Raw genomic sequence first — 563 nt, 5'->3', positions numbered from 1 at the left:
CTTAGGAGCCTTGAAAACTCTTAACATCAAATTGGCGCCGTTGCCGGGGATCATGGATCACTTTTTTTTAGAGTAAACCTCTTTTAAAGATCATGGATTTTGAACCTCTTGACCCACTTGAATAAAAGCCTTCCCTTACTCAACCAAATGATTTGGACCAATTGACCATTTGCAAGAATTCACTTGGTGTTATGCTTAATGAACTTGAGAGTTGGCTGATTTGCATGTGTGAATGCATGATGATGAGTGTAGGGATGAAAAGAGTTGAGATAGGCCTAGAGAAGCTAGAGTATAATAAGAGAGGGTGTACTAATGCTGAATTTAGATGTTGATTTGAGTGCTTTGTGTGTTTCTTTTGGCTATGAGCTCCCACCTTCAAACCTCTCTCCCTATGAGTTCTAGAAAGTTCACTTGAGGACAATAAAAGAATAAGTTTGGGGGAGTTGATATCTTGCATATTTACATTGTCTTATCCATTTATTCATGTGCATTTTCATCGTATAGATTAGGGTTTAGCCATGTCCAGGTTGCATTTTGCATACATATGTCTCTATTAGGTATTG

Source organism: Brassica oleracea, chromosome C1 (assembly GCF_000695525.1).
Source record: "Brassica oleracea var. oleracea cultivar TO1000 chromosome C1, BOL, whole genome shotgun sequence".
NCBI lineage: Eukaryota > Viridiplantae > Streptophyta > Magnoliopsida > Brassicales > Brassicaceae > Brassica > Brassica oleracea.
The sequence above is the reverse complement of the archived record's forward strand: the minus strand, read 5'-3'. Positions refer to the sequence as shown.